This window comes from Ranitomeya variabilis, chromosome 4 (genome assembly GCF_051348905.1).
Source record: "Ranitomeya variabilis isolate aRanVar5 chromosome 4, aRanVar5.hap1, whole genome shotgun sequence".
NCBI lineage: Eukaryota > Metazoa > Chordata > Amphibia > Anura > Dendrobatidae > Ranitomeya > Ranitomeya variabilis.
Genome location: NC_135235.1, coordinates 725,696,729 through 725,705,741, shown reverse-complemented (window position 1 = coordinate 725,705,741; position 9,013 = coordinate 725,696,729). Strand labels below are relative to the sequence as shown.

The 9,013-nt window shown below is 44.2% G+C and overlaps 1 protein-coding gene across 1 annotated transcript in view; it reads left to right on the top strand.

The window, feature by feature from the left end:
* The window catches only part of LOC143768245 (uncharacterized), a 524,156-nt gene that overhangs the window by 426,613 nt on the left and 88,530 nt on the right, over positions 1-9,013 (top strand). The gene's annotated exons all lie outside the window — the stretch shown is intronic.

Genomic DNA, 9,013 nt, shown 5'->3' with positions numbered 1-9,013 from the left:
TTAGGCTCATTTATCTGACTAGCATTTTTTTAAGACCTACATATACTTCATTATAAGGCTTACTAGCCTTAAGAACTTGAACCCTGTGGTCGGCCTTTACTTTATCAGTGTGGTTTTCTGGACTCTTTACCTGTGTCCTTCTTGCTTTTGATACCCATGTGATGGTTATATGTATCTAATTGTACTTTTGTAACTTTTACTTTATTATGTGACATTGCTATTTAATAAATGCTATTTTGTAGACAGTAGTTTTGACTCTATATTTTTCGAATTTCACAATAAAGAACAATGCATATTCATTATGCTGCACAGAGTGTATAAAAGGTAGATGTTGGTACGGTAAAAGCAGTGTTAGTCTGACTGCTACCGTATGGAATATGGCTCAGTCTCACCACTGAAGGATCAAATGTCTTCCTTGGATTGTTGCCTGCCAGGCAATTGCACAAGAGAAATAACGGAGAGCTGCCTCTGCCAGTGCCAGCAAATCTGTGTTCAGTATCTTCTAAGATCAGCGGTTTGTCCCATCACAGTGCCTCGGTGCTGCGCCTCGATACTGCGATCGTTGTGGCTAGTGCAGGTTCCGATGACGCTTCTCAGTTCCTGTGTACTCCACGTGCCGGTAAGGCAATTGCTGCGGCTGGAGCAGGGCCTGTGTGATGTGTTAGACCATGTGATGTCCGCGTGACTTGAAAGAGGTATGGAACGTAGTAATGACCATTCAAACCAATGCATTTCGGAAAACAGGCCACCCTTTCTCTAAACATTTTGTTGAAAAACATGGGGGTCTGACACAGGATATGGTGACTTGAAACATCTACCTTTAATAGACCCCGTGCATCATAATGAATATGTATTGTTCTTTATTGTGTATAATTGCATAACTTTTTCTTGTGGAAATAGGGGTTAATGAATACAGCCCTTTTATCTAACAGTACCTACCAGTATTTATATGCATGAGCAACTAACTGGGCATCTTTCACAATTAAACTAGTGTGAATAGGCACAAGGTCTACAGTATTTTGATCCTGTCCCCTTCCCCCCTTTATCCACACTGCCCACAGATCATTCTATATGTTATACTCTCTTATGGGACCTCTTTGTACTGACTAGTGTGAACAGGTACAAGGCCCAAAGCTAGCTCTACAAGGCCCAAAGCTAGCTCACATTGTTCACCAGTCATTTTTCAATTTTACCTAGGTGTATCAGCGCGAATATTCATAATACTTATCTATGTGTTATTTGCCTGTTTTGTGGTTCAATAAAGAATTGCCACATTGTTTTATCCTCATCCTGTGTTGTCTGAGTAGTGTTATGCACATGGTAAAAAGAGCGGGCATTCAGTGGGATGAGCTCTGGTCCATGCGATTTCGGCTAGCGGACTAGAGCACATGCTGACCCCAATGTCTCCACAGAGGGACTGCAATACACTATGGAAGACTGTGAGGGACAAAGTAAATATCTCTCCACTCCTGAAATGTGCCCCTACCCTTGGCATTCATTCCCCAGGATCATTGTTTACCTTTAATTAACTCAAGCTCTTTGAAGCTCTTGACACAATGGTGTGAAATCTTCTGCAGCTGCAAGCCAGCTGGTCCCTTTGTGTGACTAAGCACATGGTACAACAAGTCACAGCAAGCTCTGAGGTATTGAATCTGGAAAATGATTTATAATAGCAGAATGCAATATCTCTGAGACTAGCCAAGCACATAATCCAAATCGGCATTCCTTTCCCCACACGCCCATATTATTTAGCCACATGTAGCACTCTGGATTATGGAGTTATAAAGCATAGCTAACAGGAATTACATACAGTAGGCAAATTTAGTCTCTATGCACAGATAACATCCAGCGGAATCTAGTGGTGGTACAACCAACTCATTCAGAGCTTTGGCCACAAAGTTATGGGCCAGTCACAGTTCTGGACAGATAATCATGTTCTCAGAGATGGGAGGAGAGAGGCTGCACCACCCAGGGGTGGGAGCAGATGTGTGAGGCAGCAGCCTATGAGAAATAAGGCAGCCCCTCATTTTGGGCTTAGTTTTTCTGATGGCCGGAGGATACATTAGCTGACATAGCCCGGAAAGCCTGTTACTAAGATTTGGATCGGATCCATCAGCACCTTCCTGTGGTCACATGCTACATAACATGGTAATTGCAACCTATCTTTGTACTACACTCCTCACTGTATATATTTGCTCTTGTATATATAACTGTAGTTTCTAGTGCTCCTCAGCGATTAAATATAAAATTAATCTTGGGCTGCTCTTTTATCTCTGTCCTCGAATCCCCACGTCCTCACGCTCAGTTGGTTATATTATACGCTACCCCATGGTTGGTTCCTGACCCGATATAAGCCTGCTGTCGGAAGGGGCTGATTTCAAATGAAGAACTGGTGGCAGAATACCATACTGTTGTACTGTTTTAGTGAGGAACTCTGGCAGCGACGTCCGGGAGGTTTAGATATATATCCCCAGCCTGGACTGGTGATATATTTTCCCCCTCACTGGGAGCGCCTCACTAACTCGTATCTATAATGGAAGCCTTTCCAGCGACTATTTGCCTTCGGTGCAGCTCCCTGACTGACCTGAGGCAGGTGGTGGCGCCCGAGAGCAGATCCCTGCTGGGTCCTTCTCTCCCCTCCCCTGAGGTGAGTGAAGTCGAGGAGGGGAGAGAAGATGTAGAGGAGGGCCTTAGAATAATTTTTTGACAGTTTTAAAAAGAGTGCTCTCCCGCAGCAAGCACAGTTTATCCTGGCCTGCAGGCACGGCCTACAGCCATTTCCCCTTCCCTTACCTCACGCCTTGCACATTTTTTTTATATGTGCCTCTAATACTATACTATCCCTCCTAGAGCAACCCTCCCTATAATCAGTGCAGGTAACAGCAGTATTATCATGGAAAATAATAGATGTAGCCTGAAAAAAGGACTTTTGGTTTTAACTTGCAGCAGCAAGGACTGTAAGGCAATAAACCTGCCTATATGCCTCTAATGCTAAACTATCCCTGATCCAGCAGCTAGCCCTACAATAATATAGCCTCCTCATAAAGCCTAAACACGAAGTGCAAGAGCTGCCAAAAATTAGAAGGACTAGTAAAATAACTTGTAGGAACAAGGAGCGCAGATAGTGTTTTATCTCACAAATTATAGAAGATTTACCTGTAAAATTAACTGCTCACCTGATGTAGAATATTCACAAGCATAAATTGTTGGCTGCCGCAGATCCACTGGTCGGCATGCGACCGTAGCTAAATCGCAGAATAGGAGGATTTGTGGGTTATGATCCACGCTGCCAGCTAATCCAAAACCAGACCAATTGTGTAGTTGAAATGTGGTTTATTCTACGCGTTTCGGAGTATTTGTGGTATTTCCTGAAGGAGTCATGTGTACTCCAAAACGCGTAGAATAAACCACTTTTCAACTATACAATTGGTCTGGTTTTGGATTAGGTGGCAGCGCGGAACATAACCCACAAATCCTCCTATTCAGCAAAAATTAGGGACTGCAACACACCCTGGAAGACATGCAGAGGAGGGTCTGAGAAAACATTTTGCCCCATTAATAATACACTGAATGCCATAATCATCAACATTAACAGAAATAAACACTTGAAATAGATCACTCTGTATATATCAGTCTCACTTTTTGTATCGAAGAACTGAAATAAATTAACTTTTTGATGATATTCTAATTTAGTGAGAATATATATATATACACATATATACTGTATGCGTGTGTGTGTGTGTGTGTGTGTGTGTGTATATATATATATATATATATATATATATAACTTTTTGTTTCTCCAGCGATCAGTCCAATGGTAGAGTAAAATATACCTTTTATTTATCCATTAAAAAGTTCCAGATTTCTTCAGTTACAATATTGCATACATTCAATCCCTTATGGACATGTTTCGACACCACATGTGTCTTCCTCCAGGTCTAAATGAGTACTGAATCAAGACCGCAAATGTAGTATAGGGAAGGAGAAAAAAAAAAAAAGTGAAAAAGGCCCATATGGGTTACTGGGTGTCACAGGTGTGTATAGAGAATTCCAATAGATTTGATTTAACCCAGTTAATCCAATAGCCAACAGTAACCCCTTGCGGTATTGATCCTTCCCCAAGGATTTCAGCAACATGAAAAAAAACAAATATTTAAAATCCACATTAAACACAAATTAAAATCAACCATATCTATAGGATACAAAAAAGATTCATATTACATATTCAGATATTCACAGCACAAAACAGGAAAAGGAATGTATGCAATATTGTAACTGAAGAAATCTGGAACTTTTTAATGGATAAATAAAAGGTATATTTTACTCTACTATTGGACTGATCGCTGGAGAAACAAAAAGTTATATATATATATTAGTACAGGCCAAAAGTTTGGACACACCTTCTCATTTAAAGATTTTTCTGTATTTTCATGACTATGAAAATTGAAAATTCACACTGAAGGCATCAAAACTATGAATTAACACATGTGGAATTATATACTTAAAGGGAACCTGTCACCTGAATTTGGCGGGACCGGTTTTGGGCCATATGGGTGGGGTTTTCGGGTGTTTGATTCACCCTTTCCTTACCCGCTGGCTGCATGCTGGCCGCAATATTGGATTGAAGTTCATTCTCTGTCCTCCGGAGTACACGCCCAAAAACCCCGCCCATATGACCCAAAACCGGTCCCGCCAAATTCAGGTGACAGGTTCCCTTTAACAAAAAAGAGTGAAACAACTGAAAATGTCTTATATTCTAGGTTCTTCAATGTTGCCACCTTTTGCTTTGATGACTGCTTTGCACACTCTTGTAAGTGACACTGGCTTAAAAACAACAGTGTCACTGTGCTTGATTGGCCAGCAATCGTGCCTGACCTTACCCCTATAGAGAATCTATGGGGTATTGTTAAGAGGAAGATGGGAGAAAGCAGACCCAACAATGCAGATGAGCTGAGGGCTGCTATCAAAGTAACCTGGGCTTCCATAACACCTCAGCAGTGCCACAGGATGATCGCCTCCATGCCACGCCACATTGATGCAGTAAGGCTAAGTACGCATACTTTTTCCCTTCGTATCCGCACAGCTGCGCATGCTTCCTGCATACCTATCTTTTACATTGAGTACTCAGGAACATGCGTTTGTCTTCAGATACGATAGCATGCATCATTTTGACGTGCCTGCCGACTGCACGGGAACGTAACATGTTGCGTTCGGCGGCACGTCAAAACGACACATGCGGAAACATCTGCAGAAAAAACGCATGTCCCTGCATACCTAATGTTAAAGATAGGTACGCAGGACGCATGCGCAGCTGTGTGGATGTGAAGGGAAAAAGTATGCAGCCCTACGCAGGACTTCCGAATGCAAATGTGTACTTAGCCTAATTGAGGCAAAAGGAGCCCTGACCAAGTATTGAGTGCATTTACTGATCATACATTTCAGTAGGCCAACGTTTTGGATTTTAAAATCATTTTTCTAGCTACTGTTATAAAGTGTTAGGGTTGGCGGAACACACCGAATATATTTATTAGATGGGATTGATGCGTTCGCAACCCGGGATCCACCGTGCAGGAAAGAACCTGCTACTAAGTAATTGGCGGCACTATATGGCGGTATGAACCAGCTCTGTTAGCTTCACAGAGCGGCCGAGAAAGCAAAGCTCTGTGCCCTGTTAGACTTTCACAGAGGCACAGGCTAACTACCCAAATGAGAGCAGTCAGTGGTCATGCATGCACACAAAACTCGCCGGAGGTGCCAGCGTTCTAGGGAGAATGATAGCGTAGCCATGGTATCCCCAACAGGACCTCATCAATTCCCTCAGGAATGACTAATAGGGGGATAATCTCCTGATGTTATGGTGACACAGAAAGCGTGGTAGGAATGGTTTGATGGGTAATCTGTGAGGCTAGTGTCGACCCATTTACCACTCGAACGGTTACTGGTTTGGCGAGCATAACCAGGGGTATTGCGTGACGCTGGGCGAAAGCGGATGACATAAAATTACCCTCCGCCCCAGAGTCCATGCATAGCTCTACCATAAGAGTGGATGGTCCTAAGGTAATTGTCCCCTTGAAGGACAACTTTGAGGCAAACGTTGCCGTGTCTAGTGTACCTCCTCCAACTGCCACTAGACGCTGACGTTTCCCCGACCGCTGAGGACACGTGGAGGCAAGATGTCCTGACTGCCGGCAAACATGACAGACCTTATGTGCACGAGCGGACTGGGACTTGGTTCCCGCTCGTGTCACCTCTATGGCCTCATGTGACTCGGAAGCCTGGACTTGAGATTCCAGAGGTCTGGCGAAGGTGGGAGCCAGCCGAAACCTCTGCCTACACTGGACTTGCTCCAACCTTCGCTCGTGAAAACGAAGGTCTATGCGAGTTGATACAGCTATGAGCTCCTCCAGTGTGGTGGGAATCTACCTAGTAGCCAAAGCGTCCTTCACATGGTCAGCCAGCCACCTCCTAAATACGGGAATGAGGGTTTTATCTGGCAATTCCAACTCAGACGCTAATGTCCAGAAGAGAACCGCAAAATGGCTGACCATGGTTGAACCCTGAGTCAAAGCCAGCAGTTGTAGAGCGCTGTATCATGGGTGACTTGAGGTCCTACAAAGACCTGTTTCAGAGTGTCCAGAAACCAAGGAACACTCCGCACCACATGATCGTTGCGCTACCACAGCGGCATAGTCCACTCCAACGCCCTGTCCGACAAGAGAGAGATTATGAATCCCACCTTTGCCCGCTCTGTGGGAAAACGTGCAGCCAGGAGCTCGAGGTGTATACCACACTGGCTCACGAAACCCCTACAGGACCTACTGTCCCCAGAGTATCTCTCAGGCAATAGGAGGTGAGATAAGGTCGGAACAGAGGTGGCAGTGGGTAAAGCTGCTGCAGCCACGCTAGCAGCCTGAACAGCTATTGTGGTAACATCCACCGCCGAGGTTCCACGTTCAAGAGACGCCAACCGACCCTCAAGCAGCTGGATGTACACCAGCAATTGCTGTTCATCTGCCATTACTTAGCCAGATCCTAGTATACTGTTAGGGTTGGTGGAACGCACCGAATATATTTATTAGATGGGATTGGTGCGTTCGCAACCCGGGATCCACCGTGCAGGAAAGAACCTGCTGCTAAGTAATTGGCGGCACTATATGGCGGTATGAACCAGCTCTGTTAGCTTCACAGAGCGGCCGAGAAAGAAAAGCTCTGTGCCCTGTTAGACTTTCACAGAGGCACAGGCTAACTACCCAAATGAGAGCAGTCAGTGGTCATGCATGCACACAAAACTCCTCGCCGGAGGTGCCAGTGTTCTAGGGGCTTATTTCAGCGGGGTCCCTGAATACATACAAACACATGACCACACTGGCGCAAAGCACATAACTTGGGAAGATACTAGCGCATGGCCGTGCGGCCATGCGAGCCTTAAATAGCTGCAGCACGTACAGGACCTTCCTAGAAGGACCATTGAGAGGCTGCTACAGAGCCTGCTCACCTACAGGACCTTCCTAGAAGGACCAATAGATTTGGCTGCAGTACCTGAGCATGTGACCCTTGATCTCCACTGAGAGATCTTACCCTGGGTATGCTCAGTGTGTGCAAAGCAGGACTTAGTCCCAGAAAAGCTTGCTCGCCGCAGATCAGTGCAGGGTACAATAGCAGAGCCTGGAGAGGCAGCAGTAACCCTTTGCACAGTATCAGTCTTAGTGAGACGCTGGGACCGACGTCTCCGCTGAGCAGGCTCCAATGCGGCCGGTGCAGAATGGGAGACCGCAGCAGACACGGATCGAGATTCCCCCTGTGCAGCAGAGGAAACTCGACTCCTAACATAAAGTATTCTAATTTACTGAGATAATGACTTATGGGTTTTCATTGGCAGTAAGCCATAATCATCAACATTAACAGAAATAAGCACTCGAAATAGATCGCTCTGTTTGTAATGACTATAGAATATAGGAGTTTCACTTTTTGTATTGAAGAACTGAAATAAATTAACTTTTTGATGATATTCTAATTGTGTATGTGTGTGTATATGTATACAACCCCTGGCAAAAATTATGGAATCACCGGCCTTGGAGGATGTTCATTCAGTTGTTTAATTTAGTAGAGAAAAAAAGCAGATCACAGACATGGCACAAAACTAAAGCAATTTCAAATAGCAACTTTCTGGCTTTGAGAAACACTAAAAGAAATCAAGAACAAAAAATGTGGTAGTCAGTAATGGTTACTATTTTTTAACCAAGCATAAAGGAAAAATTATGGAATCACTCAATTCTGAGGAAAACATTATAGAATCACCCTGTAAATTTTCATACCCAAAAATAACACCTGCATCAAATTAGATCTGATCGTTAATCTGCATCTAAAAAGGAGTGTTCACACTTTGGAGAGCTGTTGCACCAAGTGGACTGACATGAATCATGGCTCCTACACGAGAGATGTCAATTGAAACAAATGAGAGGATTATCAAACTCTTAAAAGAGGGTAAATCATCAGTCAGCTGTGTCTAAAATCTGGACCAAATACAAACAACATGGGAAGGTTGTTAAAGGCAAACATACTGGTAGACCAATGAAGACATCAAAGCGTCAAGGCTGGAAACTTAAAGCAATATGTCTCCAAAACAGGAAATGCACAACAAAACAAATGAGAAACGAATGGGTGGAAACTGGAGTCAACGTCTGTGACCAAACTAAAGGTACCGTCACACTAAACGATATCGCTAGCGATCCGTGACGTTGCAGCGTCCTCGCTAGCGATATCGTTTAGTTTGACACGCAGCAGCGATCAGGATCCTGCTGTGATGTCGCTGGTCGCTGAATAAAGTCCAGAACTTTATTTGGTCGTCCGATCGCCGTGTATCGTTGTGTTTGACACCAAAAGCAACGATACCAGCGATGTTTTACACTGGTAACCAGGGTAAACATCGGGTTACTAAGCGCAGGGTCGCGCTTAGTAACCCGATGTTTACCCTGGTTACCAGCGTAAAAGTAAAAAAAACAAACAGTACATG